This window comes from Sarcophilus harrisii, chromosome 4 (assembly GCF_902635505.1).
Source record: "Sarcophilus harrisii chromosome 4, mSarHar1.11, whole genome shotgun sequence".
Classification (NCBI taxonomy): Eukaryota; Metazoa; Chordata; class Mammalia; order Dasyuromorphia; family Dasyuridae; genus Sarcophilus; species Sarcophilus harrisii.
Window position 1 is genome coordinate 149,443,080 of NC_045429.1, and position 23,927 is coordinate 149,467,006.

The 23,927-nt window shown below is 35.4% G+C and overlaps 1 protein-coding gene across 1 annotated transcript in view; it reads right to left on the reverse strand.

Annotated features, from left to right (window-relative positions):
• STX11 (syntaxin 11) overlaps nucleotides 1–23,706 on the reverse strand; it is a 43,986-nt gene extending 20,280 nt beyond the window's left edge. Inside the window, exon 1 of the mRNA XM_031937671.1 lies at nucleotides 23,350–23,706. The gene's annotated coding sequence lies outside the window, so the exon portion shown is untranslated. The remainder of the gene's footprint in view (nucleotides 1–23,349) is intronic.
• Between the last annotated feature and the right edge of the window lie 221 nt (nucleotides 23,707–23,927).

Here is a 23,927-nt window from a genome sequence, read left to right on the forward strand (position 1 = left end):
AATAAAGTGTAGGAAGAAGAGGCCACATCTCATGACCCTCCCCCCTCAATTAACCCTTCAGGGGTGGAGGGAGGAGTAGGGGAAGAGGCAGAAACACAGTCAGCATCTCCTGTGAAGCAGAATATGACAAGATTAGAAGAGGCATTAATTAAAGCAAAAAATGGAGAAAAGATATATCTGATTTTATAAATGCATATTCTGTGATTGAAAAACTTAACTCTTCAGGTCAAAAAGAGAGAAAATACACTCCTTTTAATTTGGAAAAAATTAAAGATTTGAAAAAGGGTTGCACTCTTTATGGGGTTACATCCTCTTATGTTAAGCTGTTACTAGATAATTTGTCTTATGAAATCTTAACCCCGAATGATCGGAAATCCATAGCAAAGACATGTTTAGAACCTGGACAAAATCTGTTGTAGCTTTCAGAGTTTCGTGAATTATGGAGATTCAAGCCCAACGCAATAGGCAAACGAGCTATTGGACAAATCACTTTTGACCAACTAGCTGGTGAAGGTCATTATGGAAAGAATTCAGAACAGATTTATCATCCCATAACGTGTTCAATACCTGGGCTGCTGCTTTCACTACTTTCAGAGATGATCTGTCCCTTCTCCCTTTGGTTAAACAAATCAGAACATAGGATAGTTTACCTCTCAGATCTATGGAGGAAGGAATTTGTGATCAAAGAAGAACTAGAGATCATTATTGATGAGAAAATAGATAATTTTCATTATATTAAGTTAAAAAGTTTTGTATAAACAAAACTAATGCAGAAAAGATTAGAAGGGAAGCAATAAACTGGGAAAATAATTTTACATACAAAGGTTCTGATAAAGGCCTCATTTCTAAAATATATAGAGAATTAACCCAAATTTATAAGAATTCAAGCCATTTCCAACTGATAAATAGTCAAAGGATAAGGACAGACAATTTTCAGATGAAGAATTGAAACAATTTCTAATCATATGAAAAGGTGGTCCAAATCATTATTGATCAGAGAAATGCAAATTAAGACAATTTAGAGATATCACTACACACCTGTCAGATTGGCTAAGATGACAGAAAAAGATAATGATTAATGTTGGAGGGGATGTGGGAAAAGTGGGACACTGATGCACTGTTGGTGGAATTGTGAACGAATCCAACCATTCTGGAGAGCAATTTAGAACTATGCTCAAAAAGTTATCAAACTATGCATACCCTTTAACCCAGTAATGTTACTACTGGGCTTATATCCTAAAGACATCTTAAAGAAGGGAAAGGGACCCACATGTGCAAAAGTGTTCGTGGCAGCCCTCTTTGTAGTGGCCAGAAACTGGGATCTGAGTGGATGCCTATTAATTGGAGAATGTCTGAATAAATTGTGGTATATGAATATTATGGAATATTATTGTTCTGTAAGAAACTCCCAGCAGGATGACTTCAGAGAGGCCTGGAGAGACTTACATGAACTGATGCTGAGTGAAATGAGCAGAACCAGGAGATCATTATGCACGACAAGAACAAGACTATATGATGATCAATTCTGATCGACCTGGCTGTCTTCAACAATGAGATGATTCAAACCAGCTCCAATTGTTCAATGATGAAAAAAGCCATTTACACCCAGAGAGAGGACTGTGGGAACTGAGTATGGATCACAACATAACATTTTCATGCTTTCTGTTGATGTTTGCTTGCATTTTATTTCCTTCTGAGTTTTTTCTTTCTAGCTCCGATTTTTCTTGTGCAGCAAGATAACTGTATAAATATGTATACATAGATTGGATTTAACATGTATTTTAACATATTTAACATGTATTGGACTACCTGCCATGTAGGGGAGGGATTAGGGGAAGGAGAGGAAATTTTGGAACAGAAGATTTTGCAAGGGTCAATGTTGAAAAAATACCCATGCATATGCTTTGTAAATAAAAAGCTTTAATTAAAAAAAAAATCTAAAAAAAACCCCCCAAAAATTGTGGTCATAGAACTAGGAAGGGAGTAAATTGTTGCGATGCTGAGAAAGGAACATGTTTCCCAGACTGTCAACCACCACAGGAAAGGCAAAGCAACAGCTGTTTTGTAACCCAGATGAGATAGTGAAAGTCCTTTTGCTTCTGCTGCAGCAGGTCAGGGTAGCACTTAAGCTATTTGGCTGCTTTGAGATGAGATCTCTTTCTGATGGAAAAAACAAACAAACCAGCAGAACTAGTTCTGAAAAACAAGTAGCTAGTTAAACACTTATCCCAAGCATCCACTGTTTAGGCTACCAAAATTAAAAAAAAAATACATGGAAGAAAAAAGTTTTGCTTCTCTAACTACTCAGACTTCATTGTCACATTCCAAACATTCCCTTTCTCAAAGAACTTCCTTAGGTGTTGAAAAAACAAACAAACAAACAATAACCCAGAGGTATTCAGAATTAGAATGAAGTTGATCACTTGAGTATCTTTCCTTTAAAGGAGTTAGATGCTCTACAACAAAGCCTAGGAGGAATTGGGAAGGAACTTTGGAGACCATCTAATCCAAATGTCTTACTTGGCAATTGAGGAAACAGATGTCTGGCAAAGTGAAATGACTTGCCCTGTCTAAGACTGACACAGAGACACCAAGTCACAGAGCTGGAATTTGAACCCAAATTTTGGCTGCTTCTCACATAAAGATATTTCAAATCGAGTGTGATGATTACTTCGGCATCAGAATTTTTTGTGTGATTTTAACCTAGCCATATGACTAATATCATTTCAGTTATTTTGTTTAGTGAATATGTATATATAGTTCTTGAAGAGGAGACAAACTTCCCATCTCCTCTCAGGACAAGGTCATAAATGCAAAGCAAAACGTATAAGTGATTTATAGTCTGTTTGGGACTTAAAATAATGTTCTTACATTTGGAAAGGGAAAAATTGATATGCACAAAAATATGCACAAAATATTCATTTTAAGTGCAATTTCTATAAAGTAACATTAAATTCTCTGAATGGCAGTTTATTTGTAAAATTATAATGATATTATTATTACCAAAATGAGGGGACTGATGAACTTTACATCTCTCCTAACTATTGTTAGATGATTTCATAACAAATATTTAGTATAGTAAATACAATGTATAAGGTAACCAGAAACATCATTTCATGGAAGGCTAGGTCCTCTTGCCTTGCTTTGTATAAGGTAATAAGAAACATCATTTCATGGAAGACTGAGTCATCTTGTCTTGCTTTGCTCCCATTAGCCATAAATAAACACAGCATTGTAAAAATAATTGCAAGAATAAGTCAGCTTGAATAAATTTTTTGAATTTGTAAATTCTGTACCCTTCTGTACCACTTCCTTGTGTATAAGAAGAATTTGCCCTTGGAAAGTATAATAGAAGGAAGACCTGAGCAGTGATTGGCATCTATCTTTTCTTTAAAAATCCTAAAACTATGTGAGTCTATTCTATGAAGGGTTGGGGAAAGGGAAAATTGGCAATTTCGTAACTGTTTCCTTGTCAGGAAGGAGGCACACTCAACTGGGTGAGCTTAAGCCTGGGCCTCTGGTCTCAGTTCTGTGATTATTCCCCAAGCATACAAGATTGAGCATCCATTTTCCATGGTATTGTAGGGAAAGTCCTGGCATTATAACTAAAAGAACTGTATTTGAATCTCACTTCTGCCATCTCTTGTTATTCCAGTTATATCCCACTCTCTGTGACTTCTTATGGGGTTTTGGGGGCAGAGACACTGAAGTGATTTCTGACTCTAGCCCTGACACTCTAATCACTGTACCAACTAGCTGCCCTTTATATGTTTCATATATTCATATGTTTGCCCCTTATATGTACCTTATATAGACATGTGCACATATGTATATGTTTATAAGTATATGTATGATCCAAAAGTTTTGATAGCTTCAGACTTAAGACTTTTGGGGACAACTCATATATATTTATGTCTGAACTGTGATATCATTGGTGTAGGGAATTCTCAAAGAGTAATTTTCCTCTATGAGTAGATGAAGTATGAGTATGAAGTATGAATGAAGATGAGTAACTAAACTATCCTGTAATTTTTAATCTGAGAGAGCTCCCTGGAGAACTGAAAAGTTCTCTCATGGTCATAAAGCCCGTACCTGTCCAATTATTAGACTTTGCTTCTCACTATATATGGAGATAATCATCTTTGTACTATTTTGCAGGGCTATTGAGAAAAAAGCATTTTATGAGTCATAATGTAACATTCAATATATAATATAATTCTGCAACCATATAATTGAATTAATATAATTTAATATAATGATATGGTATGTATTTTTTTAAAAGAATCTTTTTTTCCAATTCAATTTTGAATCCATCTTCTAATTCATCTACAATGCTTGTCCACGATATTCACACTGACATGTATTTGGGCCATGCATTCAGTTGAGTGTCATAGTGGGGGCAATGAGTTGTCATAGTGGGGGCAATAGATGTTTTAAATCCACTTTTTTTTAATTGTAGATGTAAAAGATCAATATTGTTTGAATTAGTGTGGGTTTCATTGAGGATGCTTTGTAGTTGCTCTAGGGGTCTGTTTAATTTCATGAGAAATATCAAATACTCTTCTCATTTATTTTGCTGAATTGTTTTATTACTATTCTTGTAGTGGCATATTGAAGCAGGTTTGGATAGGAAGCAAGGAAAGACTCTCACCTCAGTGATCTGAGGACTGAAAATATTTATGAACCATTGACCTATGGTGACCCCAAATACCGTTCCTTTCACTACTAGTTTCACATTTCTTATAAAAGCATTGATGGGAATTTTAAATGATTACATCCACAAACAGGTTATTGCAACACATACTGTGTTTTAAATTATCCATGGCTGTGGTAAAGCAGCCTTGCAGTATATTATTTCTCAGGAAATGTGAGATTTTTAAAATACAGTTTGTTTCTTCATGCAGATTTCACAATATATGATTTTTTCAATGAAACACTTTCACTTTTGTGTTTTCTTGGATAAATATATGTATATACACATACACACAACACATAAACAGATATATATATATCTGTTTAGCAGCTTTGAGTACTTTCTTGCTAAATAATTTACTGTGATGAACTCAGGACTATTTTATTTGTTTCTACTTCAGAAATTAATATGTAAATTAATAAATTATTAGTCAAATTAAGAGGAATTAATATCCCAAATTCATTAGATACTGAAGAAGTTTTGCCCAGTCAGTTTCAAAACTGGAAGCATCATTATTTGCTATGGAACGCTTATTATGTTTAATACAAACATGAAATTAGGCAATCTTGGAATATATGTATATGTATACACAAGTCTCAGTTTCTTCTCCTATAAAATGAATGTTAAATATGTATAAATGCATGTACATACATATTTATATACAATGAATATAGATCTCTCTCTATATATATATTTCAATATGATATGTTAAATGACTTATTCAAAGTTATATTACTTCAGGGCCAGGATTAAAACTCAAATCTCTTGATTCTGAACCTGCTATTCCATTTATTATACAGAATTGTAGAATTATTTGATTTGGAAAGGAAGAAACCATGGAGATGATGTCAATTCCCTAATTTCATAGAGGAGGAACCAGAAGAAAGAGAGCTACAAGATCACATATTTGGAGAAAAGCAGAGTTGGGATCATCACACAGGACAACAAACTAGCCATTAAGCATTTCTTTGTTCTCGGTCAAGAGTTTTACTTTTTCAAAGAACTCTGGGAGATGACTAAAAACCATTACATTGAATTCCCAGTCCCAATATTTATGCACACCTGCATCTTTGATTTCCTTCACAAGCTAATTGTACAATAATTCAGAGTCTGATTCTTTTTGTACAGCAAAATAATGTTTTGGTCATGTATACTTATTGTGTATCTAAGTTATATTTTAATATATTTAACATCTACTGGTCATCCTGCCATTTAGGGGAGGGGGTGGGGGGGGGTAAGAGGTGAAAAATTGGAACAAGAGGTTTGGCAATTGTTAATGCTGTAAAGTTACCCATGTATATATCCTGTAAATTAAAGGCTATTAAATAAAAAAAAAAAAAAAGAGTTTTACTTTTTCAAACTATTTGGCAACTGAGTGGTGAAGTGGAAAGAGTACTGGGCCTGGAGTCAGGAAGACTCAGACATTTCCCAGCTGTGTGCCTCTAGGTGAGTTCCTTAACTCTGCCTGCCACAGTTTCCTCAGCTGTAAAATGGGCTGGAAAAGGGAATAGCTAACCACTTCATTATTTCTGCCAAGAAAATTCCAAATGGAGTCAGGAAGATTCAGAAATAACTGAACAACAACATGTAGCTTTTAAGATCTCCAAAGTAACTTAACATATTTTCCTTTTGAATTCAAGAAGAGCTATATTCAACAACTGCCTTAGACACTTACTGACTGTGACCCAGGTCAAGTTAACTTTTCTGGATCTGGATTTCTTAATCTGTAAAATAAAGGGAACTAGACTCAATGACTTCTAGAGTTCTTTTCAACTCCAAACTTTTGATCCTTTGGTCCTGCGCTTTGGAATGAGAACATGATGGATGATGGAGTTCACAGTGGGTTTATAAGCTAAATATTAACTTGTTTGTGCTAAGTATTTCTTGGGTTTAACAATGTTTTATATGTATGTATAAATACAGAATTTAAAAGAAAAAAACTGACTAAAATCTGAAATACATAATCAATAGTTTAAAATGCTATTTTTTTTAAAGAAACAAAACTGAAACCAAAATTGTATCTGTGAAAACTTCCCCATTGTTAATCTACTTCTTAGTAGTAAATTCAATAAATGGAGGAAGTATTAGAGTGCTCAATTGGGCAACAGAATTTTAGGGTGGGGAATAAACATCTCAGTCATTTCTTAAACACTTTACAGTTTTCTCAACACCAACCTTTGGGATCGGCCATGTCACATACCCCATTCTCTCTGTCCTCTCACCCCAGCACCTTTAGTAGTTCTCTATTGTCTACAGGATAAAATACAATCCTTCTGTTTTATATTTAAAGCCCCACACAATCCCTCTCTACCTCCAACTCTTAGAATCCTTAGTTTCTTTTGAGGACTCAGGTCAGTGGTCACCTCTTAGCAAAATCTTTCTTGAACCTCCTGTTATTGCTCTCTCCCTCCTGAAATAACCTTGTATTTATTCATCAGTTCACATGTTGTATTTCCCAGAAGAATGTTAGGTCCTTCAGAGAAAAGTCAGTTTTTCATTTTTGTGTATCTCACCAAGCACTTAGAACATTATCTTCTAATATTCTATATTAAGCATATACTTAATGTAGAATGTCCTCAAAGCATCTGAGGTTGAATTTGAACTCAGGTTTATCTTGATTCCACGTTATTCTACTGCATCACCTTAGCAATCTCTGATTTAAATGCAGGAGTTAGAATTGAAAAATGCTTTAGAGATCTTTCAGTTCAACTCTTTCATTTTACAACCAAGGAAGCTAGTCCCAGGAGCATAAATTGTCTTGCCCAAGATTATACAAAAGGTTTACATGGCAGAATTCAAATTTAAATCCAAGTCTGCAAATCTAGTTCTCTTTGCATACTATCTCTTAGAGAACCCTTGATTAAATATGAGCATATTTGGGAGAATATTATAATTAAGTTCTATTCAGCAAACATAAGAGTTTTCTAAAAGTGTCTCGAACTGCCCTCTCCTAGTAAGCGAATCATGATTAAGAGTTTGACTACTGGCTACTGCTTGTCCCCAGAGTACTCAGAAATTGCACTAGCTGATGAGGTCATGAATGGTAGGTGAGGGGGCATAGAGAAACGAAATTGGTCCCTGAAGCAAGCCGGGAGAAGACACTGATAGAGATCAGTTTAGCTCCAAGGTCCCACCCAATGGGGAGGTTGTCCAGTCAGAAATCCAAGTTATGTCAAACCTCTGAGGGCCTACCCTCTGGAAAGGGTTTTGCCCATGCCTTGTCAGAAATCCTAGTCATGTCTCTGAGATTAAATTTCCCCTATAAAAACTATTTGTGGCCATGCCATACTCTGCCCTCCTTTGAGTCACTCCACCATGGCACTCTGTCTCGAGGTATCTTTCTCCTTACCCCCTCTCCCATGCCTCCTAGTCTCTCCTAATCCTACATGCTTTATGGTGTTCCTGATCCTACTTCTCCTCCTTATTAGGTAACTAACTCTTTTGGGGCACTTAGTCCTTTTCAGAATTTAGCCTGCCAGCAAAGAACATGCCCCAGCCTCATGGGAAGCTTCCTTTCTCCTGGTAAATGGCAAGTTCCCTGTTGCCTTTTCCATCATTAATTACTAAAACCCCTTTCTATGGTCTCCCAATTCTATTTCATGTTTACCATTCCTGGTGTTTATTATATCCCTTCATTTTGTCTGACTTCTTCCCTAAATAAATCTGCCTTTTGCCAAAGAGAATGGCCATTGTGAATTCTTCACATGACCAAACCCTAATTTTTGGTGTCTACATCAGCCACATCATTGGCTATCTGCCCAGGGCTGCCCCTGGTCTGGAGGATCAACATTTTCTCAGAGATTCCACACATAACTAGTTTTTATACCAAGATAGACCTGTTGGGCTAGGAGTTTCCTTCTATATAAACCAGAAAAAGGTGGGGTTTGATTATATGATTATGACAGAATGCTACCTACCTTGAATTGATAACCTAGAAAGAATCAGTTGTCAATAGTGTTATTTTCAGGTACAGTAGGTAACAAATGGAGATTTGTGGACAAAGATGGGATATAACCAGGATTTTATGAAGGAGGATTAATCTGGTACTAATATATGAAGGATGATTTAAAGAGACTTTTTAAAGAACACATTTTCAGGGGTTCAGATGGGTGGTAATGAGGGCCTGTATGGGCATAGTGTGACTGAAAAGGGGATGTCTATGAGAAATGCTGCATAAATAGAATCAATAAGATTTGTTAACTAATTCACCATGAGAGTTCTAAGAGAGGAAAAATTAAGAATAACTCTTTAAAATTTCTGAATATAGGAGACAAAGAATGATTGAGCTACAAAACAGTCATGGGGAAGGAGGAGCATTTTTAGGACAAAAGATAATACATAGGAGCAAAAAAAAGGAAAAATTAATGAGAAATTAAATAATAAAAAGTATCTAAATCAAAAAAGAGGCTAACACCCTCAAAGCAAGATACGTCTGGAAAATGAGATAGAGGCAATTAAAAATTACTGTAAAACATCTTCCTCTTTTAATATTATCATCCTCAATATAATTATATGATTTTTACTTATTTGAAAACATGATAAAGTTCTTCCCCATGGAATTATGTACTTCTGCTGCTTCCAAAATCTAAAATTCAGTGAGTTAGTTGAATTTCTTTTTTTCGAAACTCATTTCAGGAATTCACTGTTCTAGCATTATTAATTTTAGCTTCCTTTCTTAATAATAATGGCTAATATAATGGTTATATAGTACTTATATTGAACCAGACACTGTGGTAAGCTCTTTAAAATTATAATCTCATTTGATCCTACAACAAACCTGAGAGGTAAGGACTATTATTATACCCATTTTATAGATGAGAAAACTGAGGCAAAAAAAATTTAATGACTTGCCTAGGAACCCATTACTAATAAGTGTCTAAGATTAGATTTGAACTCAGGTCTTCCTGATTCTAGGCCCAGTATTTTATACATTGTGCCACCAATTGCCTTGGCATCTCTTTGGGATGAATATCTATATCTAAAAAATTAAATCCAATAAAATATAACCAGAAAAAGGTAGGAGGTAGGACTGTATGATTATGATAAAATGTTACCTGCCTTAGGGAAGGACCTGGTTTATCTTTGTATCCTAGAGCCTAGAATAATGTTCAACATGTTTAATAAATAAATGATGGGGGCAGCTAGGTGATGCAGTGGATAGAGATCAGCCCTGAATTCAGGAGAACCTGAGGTTCAAATCTGGTCTCAGATACTTAACACTTCCTAGCTGGATGACCCTGGGCAAGTCACTTAACCCCAATTGCTTCAGCAAAAACAAACAAACAAATAAATAAACATATAAATAAATAAATAAATGATGGTTTGATTATGTCCTTATACTTACTGTTCATATTAGAAGTATTACTATAGGCTTCATAGCAATCAGTATATATAGAAAAAAACATGATTTTAATGCCCCTAACATCACCACAAAACAGATAAAATTTTGAAGCAACTTGGTTTAGTGATAAGCAAGGATGATTCAAGAGACCTAGACTTGGATCTTAGCCCTGTCAGCAGCTAGCAATGCCAACTAAAGTGAGTCCTTCACCTCTCTGGTTCTGTTTTCTTGTCTATCAAATGAGATAACTGGCTTAGATAGCTCTAACATCCCTTTAAACTTTAAAAATTATATGAGAATATTTCTCTAAAAAGCAAATAGAAATACTAGATAAACATGAAAAGTACTTATCCTCAAATAACAAGTTTCCATTATTTGTCTATTTGTTAGAGCTATGATTGCATTAGAAAATATTCATCAAAATCTTTTGCACTAAAATAAAATAATTCTTCTAAAATTTGACACGCTGATATTTGCACATCCTTAATTACTAATAATATTCATAATAACTATACAAATTTAATGTTCCAGCTGAACATTCAACTGAAATGAAAACAAATGTTTTGAAAATAAAAGGTAGAATAGAATAGTACCCTAATGAACAATAAGAGTTCAAACCACAATTAATAGGAAGTTTCAAAGATATGCTCAGATGACAAAACACCCTGCCTTAAATGGCCAAATTAAGTCACCAGAGTTATTTCATCAGAAAACTCCTTGTGCAAAAAATATAAACTAAACTGGATCACCAAGAAATTTATGAAAAAAGGGGTTTCTGTAAAAAAAAATAGGATGTTAATGTATTTAGATAAAATAAAGAAATAAAAAAAACTAGATCAGAAACCAAGATTTCCTTTAAAACATTTGTAATGTCCTTTAAAAAATATATATTTGATTGAATCATAGAATGCCAGAGTTGAAAGGGACTAGAAGGACATTCAACAATCTATATTTCCAGTGAATTGAACCATTTTTATTAAAAATCTATTATGAATAAGGCATGTAATTAATGAATAGAGAGCTATACTCAGAATAAGGAAGACCTGAGTTCAATATCACCTGTAAGACATACAGATTTGATGGTGCTGGGCTTAATCAAGTGTTCTAGATAACTTAATCTAAGGCAACAAGTTGCAAGAAATATTTCAAAGATTTCAAGTCTTCAATAGTAAGAGAGTTTCTTCATCCTAAAATCCCTTACAATAGCAAAATCACATAATTTATGGGTAAGGCCCAGTGCTGAATAGAATTTAAAAATCCTCAACTAGAAGAACAATTGAATAAGTTTTCAGAATGAGATGTTGTTCAATCTTCATTTTTGAAAAGAACTAGGGACATCATGGCTATTTCTTAACTTGAACATGAATTGGATTTATGGGAGTGGAGTTGTGCAAAGTTGTCGGTTCTCCCACTCTCTTCCAAAATCATTGAAATCCAGTGGCAGGATAAAAGTCAAGACAACTGGTGATGGCTCAGAGCACAATGGATGGACTTACCACATTCTATATCTGACCAAGCTCTAGAAGCTCCACAGTGCCTACTTGAGTCACTTTCATGGCAATTAGAACAAATTATTCTCATGCACCCATTCCATTGGGTGGAATATGTCTTCACATTTTTGGGGTAGACATATCCCTAATTGACTGAGAGCTTTGAGACCTGTCAGTTATCCTCAATCTGAGTTAGTGGATTTGCCAAGACAATTCTTACTGCTACAGCTTCTTGGAGCCACAAATAAGAATTGGGTGACAGGTGGACACTAAAGATGAATGAACAGCCCTGGATAAGTTTCAAGGATGATGAAATAATTTATAGCTAGAAGGATAAGAGAAGGCTTCAAGAAGGAAATGATATTTGCTATGTCAGCTTTATATCCCCAAGCTTAGACACATCAATAAGTCACATTCCAATTTTACACTTATGACACACCAATCCTCTCTAGCAATGAATAGAATAATGCTTCCTACTTCCACACCCCCAGATCACAGAGAACCTCAGAGGCTGAAGGGGCCTCACCCAGTATGTAGTCCAACACTTACTGAGCATCTCTCCTTCTTTAGCATTCCCAACAAGTAGTTATACAGCTTTTATTTGAAATCTTTTAGTGCAGAAGGACCTATTGTGTCCTGAAGCTTCCCATTCCTCTTTTAGATTGATGGTTAGAAATTTTCCCTTACATGATGCTTAAATCTGTTTCTATAACTTCTTTTCATTGCTACTAATTCTATCCTCTGGGATCAAGTAGAACAAATAGTCATCTAGTATCAAAGGAGATAATATTCCATTTTTCTAAGCAGGATCAGTATGTTTTTTTTCCCCTGAGGCAATTAGATTAAGTGACTTGCCCCCAGGGTCACACAGCCAAAGAAGTGTTAAGTGTCTGAGACCAAATTTGAACTCAGATCCTCCTGACTTCATAGCTGATGCTCTATCCACTGCACCATATAGCTGCCCCTAGGATCTTTGTTTTTTTTTTTAATTTTTAATAATAGCTTTTTATTTTCAAAATACACTTAAAGACAGCATTCACCTTTGCAAAATCTTGTGTTCCAAATTTTTCTCCCTCCTTTCCCCTCAGCCTCCTTCCCTAGACAGCAAGTAATCCAATAAATGTTAAACTTGTGTAATTCTTCTAACCATATTTTTACATTTATCATACTGCACAAGAAAAATCACATCAAAAAGGAAAAAAGAAAAAGAAAAAAGCAAAAAACAACAAAAAAGGTGAAAATACTCCGTTGTGATCCACATTCACTTTCCATAGTCTTCTTTCTAGATGCAAATGGCTTTCTCCATCCTAAGTCTATTGAAATTGTCCTGAATCACCTCATTGTTGAAAAGAGGCAAGTCTATTAGAGTGGATCATCACATAATCTTGCTGTTGCTATGTACAATGTTCTCCTGGTTCTACTCATTTCCCTTAGCATCGGTTCCTGTAAATCTCTCCAGGCCTTTCTGAAATCATCCTACTGAAGATTGGAATCTTTGTAAACCCCATTTGTTGTTGTCTTACATGATGGCAGCCAATCAAAACAAAATGTTTGTTGAATGTATGAATATATAACCCTTCTAGTGCCACAAGAAGCCTGAATCAGTTTGGGGAATATTTCTCTGCTTATGGGCTAAGAACTACCACCTGGAATTTTGAAGAAGTCTTTGCATTAGAAACCCTATCTGTTCTGTGTAATGACTCAGACAAAAATGAATCCAAGGCAGTTTTATTATCAAAAATCACCAGATAAGAAAACAAAGAAAATCTCTTAAATGACAACTTGTTGTGACTCCCAAATTCACAGTTCTTAAATGTGGGAGTCGCAATATCTGGGAGTCTTTGGGTGTCATAATATTCATGTTTTGGATCTAATGAATAGACTAGACTAGATTAGGACTGTAACTTTTGTACTAAGAAACCAAAGTTTGATAAAATTGACAGCACTCTTGAAAAGTTCAATAGTAACTTAGAAACAAAAAAGCTAATAAGCTGTAGTATATGAATGTAATAGAATACCATATTGCAATAGGAAATGAACAGGCAGATTTCAGAAAAACCTGAAAAAACTTGTACCAACTGATGCAGAGTGAAATGAGCAAAACCAAGAAAACAGTGCATACAATGACACTGTGTATACATCAGACATTGTGTGATGACTTAACTTTCACTCACTCAGCTTTTCTTAGCAATACAATGATTCAAGACAAGCACAAAGGACTCAAGAAGGAAAATGCTATCCATAAATAAAGAACTAATGGACTTTGAATGCAGATCAAAACATTTTTTTTTCACTTACTTTATTCTTCCTTTTGTTTTCCCCCCTTGATCTGTTTCTTCTTTTACAACTGTGACTAATATGGAAATATATATTTACATGATGCCATATCAAAACATATATCAAACTGCCTACCATCTTCAGAAGAAGGGAGGGGAGAAAGGGACGGAGAAAATTTTGAAACTCAAATTTTGTAAAAATGAACGCTAAAAATTTTCTTGACATGTAACTGTGGGAAAATACCATTTAGAAATAAAAAATGAAATAAAATATATTACAAAGTTTAAAGCAAAAATGAACAAATAAATAAACAAACAAACAAATAACGAACAACAGGGCTTAGCCCCTAGCTGTCAAGAATAATGACTTAAAATATGAAACCAGAAAATAATTTCCTCCTCTCTCTCTTTTCTGTCTGTGGTAGGCCACACAATTTGAGTTCAATATTCATTTAGTTTGCCATGTCTACCCCACATAGTCTTCTTAGAGGGAATCTTTTGCCATATGGTTTGTACTACTTGCAAAAATGGCTACTTACCTAAAATCTTATGCTCACCTTCTGACCTTACTAGCAAAAATGATTTTTCCCTCTTCAAATTTTGCACAGTGCTTTTCTGGACATTGACACTTATCACATCTCCCTTAATCACAGTTGTGAACATCTCTACCTATCTCAGGACCCTGTTCTGCCATAAGCTTCCCAACAGCAGGGTTTGTGTGGGATCTGTCTTTTTTTGATCCCCAGTGCTCAGTACATGGTCATATTCATTGCAGATGCCTTAAAAATTTTGTTGAATGAAAAAAAAATGTTGAATGTTGTTAAAGTGACACTATGGTCTAATGGACTCTTAGCACTCAACTTAATCTTCTTAATAATTAAAATGCTTATGTAGATGAAGAAAGAAGTTGGTTTTCATTTGATATATTTTCGTTGTGACCTAAGGTAAAACATGAACAGGGCTCTTACTCTGATTTAATACTGAAGCCACTTCTCAACTTATATATTTTAAAGAAGGAAGTTCATTTGTAAGCAAAGTAAAAACTGAGACTGCCTCTTGTATCTGAACAAATATACCTTCAGTTCTACTTCCCTATATTTAAATGCAAATGCCAACTAACCAAGCTGTATGTGGCTTTGCTATCCTTAAAGATGAATTTAGTACTGGATTGATCTAACTTCTTGTTGTTTGTTATTGTTCAGTTATTTTGTGTGCAACTTTTTGTTACCCCATTTGAGGTTTTCTTGGCAAAGATCTGGAGTGGTTTGCCATTTCCTTTCCCAGCTTGCTTTACAAATAAGGAAACTGAGGCAAGTTTTTGAGTGTCTGCGATATGATTTGAACTTCAGTCTTCCTGATGCCAGGTCCAGCACTTTATATTTTGCACCATCTAGCTGGCTTAATGAACATTTTATATCCTTGAATGAGGTTGAGTTACAGTTATTCCAAAAGAGTTTTAATTCTATAACAGCCTCATGGTTTGGAATTGAAGATAGTCTTAAAGCTAATCTTTATATATATAGATTTAGATTTAGATATATATAAAACCTGGATAAGGGTTCTAGACAAACATTTCTCTGCAATCTATTTGAAAAATACACTCCACTTGATGTCTTGAAAAAGACATATGGGGGTAGATAATCCCCTCACTTGGTAACTTTATGATCAAACAAACCAGAAACATTAAAACTTTTTAGAAAAGATAATGTAGACTTTTATGTCTGCTTCAGTTACCCACTAGTTTTCTTTCATGCTAACCCTCAAGTGGTTTTCTTGGACAAGAAGGTTGAATCAATTTATTATGAGCAGGCCTACGTTGCCAGAGCTTTTTATAGAGCTCATTCAAACATATTTTTTAAATAGCTTCTGTATACAAGGTCCACTGCAGGGCACCAGAGAAGAGACACTCACAACCTGGCTCCTGCCCCACAGGTGCTTATATTCTCCTAAGAGGATACAAGCTATTCACAGGAGAACAGAAACAATGTTATACAAAGTAATTTCAATATAAAGAAAGAATTTTATCAAACTTGGGTGGCTCTGGAAAGGCTTTTACGTAATAGGTGATACCTAAACTGTGCTTTGAAGGAAGTTAGAGCTTTCAAGAGGTGGAGGTGAGGACAGAATGCATTCCAGGCATGGGGTCGGCCCAGGTAAAGGCAGACAAGTGGCAGGTGGAACGATGTGTCCAGGGACTAGCTAACAGGACTGTTTGGCCATAATGAAAACTATGTGAAGTGGAATAATTGTGAAAATAAGATTGAAAAGATAGATAGAAGTTCTACAATGAAATATTTTAAATATTTCTCAGGGAAAAGATTTTCTATTTTGTCCTAGAGAATATTAAGGATCACTGAATACTTTTTAATAGGATTAACATTATAGTCAAGTCTGTGTCTGAAGTTAAAGCCATGGGAATGAATGAGTTTGCTAAGGAAGAGATTATAGCCTAAGGTGGGGAAAAAAAAAAAAAAAGACACGGAATTCTCACTTTAAACTGCCAGAAAGATAAGGATTCTGTGAAGGAGGAGCAAAGAGTTCGGATTTTAATAGCCTAGATAAACAATCTAAATTCCTCAGGTTAAAAGAGATTACTTGCTTAATTAACCTAACTGCCCATTTACCTTCTTACAGGTAAGCATGAATTGACAGTCATATAGATAGTTGCACCTATATGATTAATATACAATTTAATAAATATCACACTCAAACTTCCCTCCACCATCATCTCCCAAACCACTCCTACTTGTCTACTACCAAGTTTGACCTTTTACCCTTAATGATTCATTGTTGGGATTAATGGATTTGCAATATTGTAGAACCCCTGTTAAAATGGAAGTACTTATGAGAGTTAATACAATTAACCAACAGTTTAATCAGAGATTAGTTTATCAGTAGCTGTCATTTTAGAAAGTAGAGAACAAGTCCCTGGGGGATAATATGAAATTTTTAAATGGAGAAAGTAGAGATAAACATAGAATTTGGGATGCTAGGCAGGAGGGCAGATCTGAGTATGATAACCTCAGTGAGAGATTTTTTTAATGTTCAAAAGGGGTAGCAAGCAGGACTTTGCTAACTGGAAATTTTCTCAAAGATCAGCCTTGGTTGTGAAGTCTAATTTCAGAGTAACTTTATTTAACTACTAAACAAAACTTGATAGGCTCATTTAAAATTTTTAAATCTAAGCAGCTATATGGAAAGTAAATTGATCCCTTATGATTAAAATATGGATACATGTATATATGTGCACATATCATTAAAAAGATATGTAATATAGCTTTATAAATGTATAAATACATATACAAGTGTTTATCTCCTCTAAATAAGCATCATGTTGTTAAGTGTGGTCCAACTCTTTGCTACTCCATTTTGGATTTTCTTTGCAAAGGTACTGAAGTGATTCACCAATTCCTTTTCCAGTTCATTTTACAGATGAAGAAACTGAGGCAAACAAGATTAAGTGACCTTTCTAGGGTCATATAGCTAGTAAGTATCTGAGGCTGGATTTTAACTCAGGGTTTTCTGACTCCAGGTTCAGGTGTCTCTAAATAAGCATACTCTTATGGTAATATAACCAGCCAATTATAAACCACAATTTTCCACAATTTGTAAATAAGTAATTATACTTGTTTTACATATATTATAAAAACACAAACACATATATGTATATATACACACATATATTTTGGTGTTATAAAATTACTTCAAAATATTTGAGCACTTTATTGTATTATATTCATTATAACAAAATTGTAACAGTATATATTAAGAAAGGCTATGATTGCAGTAAAGGGTCCATTGAAATGAATCATGTAAATTGATTCTAAAAAAAAAATGAGAAAATAAAAATCCAATATGGATAATTAAATAGGAAAAATTCGATAGAATTTATATATATGCACACATATATTCCTTTTTTAGGAATACATTTATGTGTGTATACACATATGTATATCATATATCTTTCTGCATATGGATATTCCCTTTCATGTTAGCTAGTCAGAAAAGAAAGCTGAAGGGCAATTTAATATACTAAATTAGCCTATATACAAGTACAGTAATCATCCTTAATTCTTCCTTCTGAAAATAGAAAATTTCAATAAATTGTGGTATCATAATAGCTAATAGTAGCTATCATTTATAAAATGCCATCAAATTCACACAAGTGCCTTACTAAATTTATCTCATTTGAGCTTTACAACAATCCTGAGAAGATGGTAGTAGTATTATTATCTTTATTTTATAGATGAAGAAACTGAAGCAAAAAAAAAAAAAAATTGTCACTTGCCCAGCATGATACAACTAGTAAGTTTTTGAGGCTGGATGGACACACACACACATACCCACACACCCATACACATGTTTAAACATATGTGCATAGATGTATGTGTATAAGAATATATATCAGATATAGAAACATTTCTAAATGCTGGTCTAATTAATAGTAGAGTAGCCCCAATACCTCCACTTTGCTTTGTACTTCTACTTTGCTTTGTACTTCTATGTGTAGTAATTATGATATATTGTACATTATATTTAGTTATATTTGAATTTGTCAAGGGTCTGGAATCTGATATTCCAAAAGGCAAAAGAACTTGGAATGCATCCAAGAATAAACTACCCAACTAAGCTGAGCATTTTTTTCCATGGAAGAAGATGGACATTTAATGAAACAGAGGAATTCCATTTGTTTCTAAGGAAAAAACCAAACTTAAACAAAAACAAAAAAAATGATCTCCAACAACAGGATTCAAGAGAAGTAGAAAAAGGTAAAAGGAACTCTTGAGAACTGTATTTCTGTTGTAAATATACATAAAAACCACATGTATGATTTGATTTTACTGATATAACATAAAAAAGGGAAGTAGAAATGGAAAGGGGATAGTGTCAGAAAAAGGGAAAGGGGGAGATAAAAAGAGGGAAACTACATGCCATGATGAGGCAAAGGAAACCTTTTATATCTGAGGGAATTTAGAGAGGGGGAGGAACATTGTGTGAATCCTATATTTGTATTTATTTCCCTGGAGAGTGTAAACCACATCTCTTCTAAACTCTATATCTTCTAAAATGCAGATATATTTTCTTGCACACAACAGAGGCTTAATAAATTTTACTGATGAATCTCCTGCCTCTAAGAACTTAAAAACCCCCAAACTATCAATGCCACATTATAGGATCTAGAGTTTGAAGAACCTTAGAGATAATTTAGTTCAAATCTCTAATTTTGCAGCTGAGTGAAAAAGAGGTTTTGAAAAGTTATTTGCCCAAGGAAACAAGCTTAGTAAATAGCAGAGCTAGGATTTGAAATCATCTCATTTGATTCCAAGTTTAGTACTCTTTCTACCATATAATGTGTTGTGCCACAGTTTACTTTGATTATTCTAACTAGTTTCCCTGAATTATTCTGGCTGGTTGCAACATCCCCCCTCCTAATCATCATGATTCAGATGAAGAGAAAGACCTTCTATCTTAGACATCATGACCCCAGACCTTCCTTACTTATCAGAATGTTCGGTGCCTCCCCCCATTCTGTCATTGTTCTTCTTGATCCCAGTTTATCAGAATGTCCGGGGAGGGGGGAGGCACCCCCAACCCTGTCAGAACTAGATTGATAGTCCATTCCACTCTCAGTGCTCTGACTCTGCCCCTGCCTCGGTCTACCTCCTGGTAGCTTGGAGCCACATGCCTATATACTTCATGGGAAACACACATTAGACACTGGATGCTTTGGACATCAGCCCTGGGGGCAATATGCCTCCAGCACAATCTCTCCCTCTCAGAAATCCAAATAAAAAATTTAAAACTCTCTAATCTCTATCTTGTCTCAGTTTCTCCAGCATTATACATGCTTCAAGATGACAATTTATATATAACTATCCATTGAGAAGTCCTTAACTTTGAACTGTGATTATTCCAATCCATCAAATCCCTCCTCCCCCCACCAAAACCACTGCAATTGCTTTCCAAGAAAAAATTTTTTTTACCATCTATTCTATGGATAAAGATTGCATATATTCTTTCAACTTTTGAACATTTGATGCTGTGCTTACAAATGATGCTACCTACCTCAGCCTCTTAAAGTTGCATGTAAATGTCAAGCTTTGGCCAGAAACCCTGAGGGTCTTCCTCTACCAGATTCATTTATTCGTTTATTTAGATTTTTTTTTTTTTTTGGACTAGGTAGAAGAGAAAATTGCTCAATTGCTACCTAGCCTTAATCACTGAATGGGTGTTGCTTCAGTCAAACTGAGGCCTCCTGAAGGCTTTGCCTTAAAAAAGCCAAGGTGTCTCACTTCATCCAGGGTTATCTCCAATTGTCTTAATCTATATCCTGGACCCAGATGGCTCTGAAGGGGAAAGTGAGGCAGGTGACCTTGCACAGCCTCCCTCACTTAAATCCACGTTATGGCATCACCTCCCTGATGTCATGAAGGAAGAGCAACAACAACAGCCTGTAAATGTAAACAATTCACTTCTATCAATCAAAGCCAGAGTAGGAGGAATGGAGATTTGACCCAGTGAAATGAATTTAGAGTTGCCAGCAAAAAGAGCATTTCCTTTCTTGTCTGTTTTACCATCAAGGCAGCGGTGGTAGTGATTTTATCCCACCATTACTTCCTCTTCCCTTCTGCATCCTCTTATCACTCTGTTTCCAAGTGCTTGAAGGACACTTCCCAATCCCTTCATTCCCTTTCTTGGCACAGAAATCGCTAGTTATATCTCTTCTCTTCTTTTTTCTCTGCTCTTCTCTACCATCATAGAGCATCTCATAGTTATATCAGATTTCAGAAAGGATTTCTCTCTTTTTCTCTAGAGATTACTTGTTACCAGGATATGAAACTTCCTTCCCTCAGGTAATCCAGCTTTCATAATTCTTCCACAATTAAAAAAAAAATCTGAAACTAGAAACTCAACTTCAATAACTATTCCCCCTTTACATGTAAACAATCCAATTCTACTAACATAAATTGATAATTTACACATACAAGAGGACAGAGCTCAAACTCAAACCCTTGCTTATTGGACACAATGTTCTGAAGGGGATAGCACAGAGTGAAGAGAAATATGTCCTGTAAAATGCTTCATGTTCTTATGTTTAATTGTCATTTTTCCACCAGAAGATATAACAGCCTTTAAACTGAATTTAACAGTAAATTATGACTACTTTTTTAAAGCTTTTTATAAAATGAACTGGAAAAAGAAGGCAATCCAATTTGAATTAATAACAATGCCATGGAAAGTATGGCTATAATTGTACCATTTTGTACAATCATTATGGGACCCAGTACAGGGCAAATAAATAAATGCATGGTTCTAGCAGAGGAATTTTGAGGTTAAGAAAATGCAAGTTAATTTCAACTAACTGGAAGTGTTTCCTATCGTCTGGTTTCCCATACATGGAATGTGGAGAAATCTATCATATTTTGGTATCAATTTGAATGTGTGTATAGATTTTAGTGTTTTCTACCCTAACAATAAATTGTTATATTGGCCAGTTAGAGCATATATTCAAAATAAGTTAAGACCATATGAATGAGTAAAAGTATTCACTCATTCATAAATTTAACAACCATTAATTAATTTCCTATTGTGTGTACATTTCTATGCAAGTACTGAGGAAGATACAGAAATAATTATGCTCTATCCCTGACTTTCTCGGAAGCCACATCAGCATAGTGGGGTATAAAAGCTACTATGCCATTCATGTATTATTATTTTATTCAAAATAGCAATGTCATTTGAAATATTATTCCCTAGCTTCCTTAGAGAATTTACTTTAAAATAAAGAATAATATGAATCTGAATTATTAAAAATCTTTAAAGGCCTTTAATCTTCAAATGAAAGTCTTGACTGTTAGGAAAATGAGACTTACTTATAAGAAAAGTCTATGACAACATTATTGTCTAAGATATTTCCACCCTAACCACATTTCTACATATCTGACATTGACCTAAATTATTCATCTGCCAATATTTGCTTACTTATAAGAAAAGTCTATGACTTACCACTATTGTCTAAGATACTTCTACTCTAACCACATTTCTACATATCTGAGCATTGACCTCTAGACTATTCATCTGCCAATATTTGTGGTAAATTAAGTCATATTGCCATAGTTCATCCACTAGCAACTTGTTTCTCTTAGAAATACTCTTTCTTTCTTTTTTGGTGGTGTGTTTACTTTTATTCCAGAATTTTATTGCTCAATAGTCCAATGAGGGTTTCTGGGATGCTAAAGTATGATTTAATGCATAGTTCCTGCCCATGAAATTGCCCCTTGGCTCAGGTACTGGTTATGTACAGTGGCAGTGCAGTTCCACAATATTATGGACAGAGAAGGAGAGGGACACTTTAGAAACCACTTCCTAAAGATTAGCACTATCTGAAAGGTAATATTATCACCATCCAAAAGAAAATAAAATAACAAAATGAGAATGAGATTAATTTTCTTTTGGGTATGTGTGTAGCAGACTATTATTTAATAGTTATCTTACTTCATTCTGATACAAAGTACCAACTGATACTTTCCAAAGGAAATGAAAGTCTGATTTGTCACTTTTCTCATCTCACATTTACAAGCATGTATTATACCTGTAGTCTTATTTTGAAACACATAAAAAGCAAGTCTAATTTTTCAAAACTTCATTAAGAAAACCCTATATAATTAAGCAGCATAGTGACTCATTTTAAGAAGCCAATGTGAAATAACAACTCCTCCCAGGGCTGAGAAACAGCAAACCAACTACATAAGTGCTGAAGAATCACAGGAAGTAAAGCATATCTTTACTTATTTTAAGAGAGAATTTAGAAAAGTTAGTGTGTGTATGTTTGGATGTGTATGGGTCGGGAGGGGGAGTTCTCTGAAAAGTAAGGAATTCTCTCATCCGTGGCACTATAAACTCCTCTCTTTCATTCCATAAAAAGTCTTGTGAAAGAATCGCTTCAAGGCCACAACAGTTTCCTGTTAACTTCCTGTCCCATTGCCATTCTCGGTCAAGACCGAACAAGTCATGGGAAAGATACATAGCCTAGTAAGAAGTTCAAGAAATAATCAATAGAATGGACTTTTTACATAAATTATCAGAAAGTTTAGAATCCCGAATGTTTTAAAGCATATTTGAAATAACTTTGTTAATGAAGTATTTAAGGGGAATATAATAGGAATAGTCCATTAATAAGTCTTTATCTAGACTGAGTCATTTTAGGTGGCCTTTTAATAAAGATAAGTACAACACAAGCCCAACCCTCTCCATCACCTCAGAAATAAGTATCTATTGAAATTAGTGCTTTCTGAAATCCCACAGTTTCCTTCTGCATAGAATAAAGTTGGAAGAACATTATTTTTCCAGACTCGAGATCGGAGTGCTAAAAGTGCTTTTTCTCTTGCGATACTGGACTATATGTATCCTCCTCCCAGATATCTAAGTAACACCCAGTGATCACCTCTCTCCAGAAACCCATCAGGGCTGAGAGTTTTCGATTTCTTGTCCTGTGGGCTACTATTATCAGAGAGAACTAACGATAAGGAGGGAGGGAGAGAAACTAACCGAGAACTGAAATCGTTGCCCTTTTCGCTGTCTTCTCAGGCGCTGCTCCAAGTTGGGTGCGAGGGGGAAACCTGTTGCCTAGAAAGTGCTTCCTCCTGCTGCTCTTTTGGCACTTCTGGGTTCGGCTGGGCTTGTCAGGCCCTCTGCGGGACTAGTGACTGGCTCCAGGCGAGGTGCCACAGCTGGACTCCAGGACAGGACCCCCACGCCCCCAACCTTCCCGCGATCCCCGTCCTGGTTCGGCAAAGCTGGAAAGGACTAGGTGGAGTGCGCTTGCTGGGATGGGACGGCGGCGTCCCTACAGTCCCATTAAAGCCTAGGAGAAGTCACTCTCGGGCTAGTTTCTCCTCCCCTTTCTTTCTTCTTCTTTTTTTGGGGGGTGGGGTGGGGTAGGGGTGAGGTAGGGTGAGGTTTCCACTCGCCCCCAGATCAGCAGATCAGCCCCGGGCTGGAGGGAGGAAAAGAGAAGAACCGCATAATGTTCCTATTTCCACAGGGACCTCTCGATCTAGACGAGAGGAGAGAGGATAGGGGAGACCAGACAGGTCGGGAGGAGGACCGAGAGTGACGAGGGCCGG